Source organism: Monopterus albus, unplaced genomic scaffold (genome assembly GCF_001952655.1).
Source record: "Monopterus albus unplaced genomic scaffold, M_albus_1.0 scaffold58.1, whole genome shotgun sequence".
Classification (NCBI taxonomy): Eukaryota; Metazoa; Chordata; class Actinopteri; order Synbranchiformes; family Synbranchidae; genus Monopterus; species Monopterus albus.
In genome coordinates this window covers 2,228,918-2,230,336 of record NW_018127938.1, presented here as the reverse complement: position 1 = coordinate 2,230,336, position 1,419 = coordinate 2,228,918, and positions in this window count along the sequence as shown.

The following is a 1,419-nucleotide window of genomic DNA, read 5'->3' as shown; positions in this document are numbered from 1 at the left end:
TGGTATATGTATGTATACATACTATACTATGTATACACACTATAGTAGAAGAGCTTTCAGTTTGATATATACATTGTTATATTTACAATTTCTTGCAGTGGCCAAATGTTTTGTTTTACTTCTTTCTTTTAATTTATCTTAAACCTTTTGTTCTGTATAACTCTAATGTGTATTTTTAACAGCTTTCTGTCAAAACTATTAGTTATTTACATAGGTATCTTAATTTTGAGGGTTAATGAGACAAATAGATTGACAGCCACTGGTCTAAACTATTACACTAACACAGAGTATACCAGACTTTCTCTGAGGGCAGAGTGAAAAGCTTGGTTTCCACTTCAGGGCCAAGAACAATCCTGCCTGCAATAAATATTTATATGACTCCATTTCCCCTAAAATCAAAAACTAGGTGATTTCGTCCCACATGCTGTTGCCAACAGAGATGACTTCTCCTCTGGGTTATAATTTCATATAAATAACAAAGGGCTTCCAGCCCTGTGTCCTAAACCTCTAGACTTGGCCCTGGTTCTGCTAAATGACTCTACAGTTGCTGGAGGTGAGGGAAAGGGTTGATGATTATGGATGTTGGAGGTGGGGATAATGGTGAAAAAGGGGGAAGATAATAATGCTGTAAATGATGATGGAGATGAATAATTGCATGAGCAGAATAAACTTGACAATAACAGACAGTGATGAGGGTGCTAATACAGAGGGAGATGCTCATCATCATGTTGAAGGTGTGTGTGATGAAAGAAAGGACTCTAAGATAGATGATAAAGGAGACAGTGATGGCAATAATTAATAACAGACCTTTCCCACAGATGTTACTATTAACATTAAGGGTGACTCTGTTTAATGCAAGTGTCCCACCAAGCCAGTGTGACAGTGAGCCAGTATGTACAATACCAGGGCCCTAAACCTGATGCAACAAATGGAATTTAGCCATCATTTATTTTATTATTTACACCTGTGCATTTCCTACTGTGGCATAACAAAAAAGGCCATGTCTCATAGCTCCAGGTGTTTATTTGTAGCTGACCAATTAAAACCAACAAAAGCAAACAACGATAAATGGACTTGTACTAATGCAACTCTTTTTTTATGCACTCAAAGACTTGCATAATATTTGCTCATTCACTCCACTGACACACACACACACACACACACTCACACTGGTGGCTGTAAAGCTGTCAAGCAACCATTCACACACCAGTGGTTGATGGAGCAACTTGGAGTTCAGTGTCTTGTCCACTTCACTATGTGAACGGGATCAGCTGGGGATCAAACTGCACAACCTCCTGAGCCATAGCCCACCATTTTTAAGGAGATAACCTCATCCTGATGATATCTGAGAAATAATCAGGATTGAAATATACATAGGTGTTCACTGTGAATGGCGTATTGCATATGCACCTGTAATGG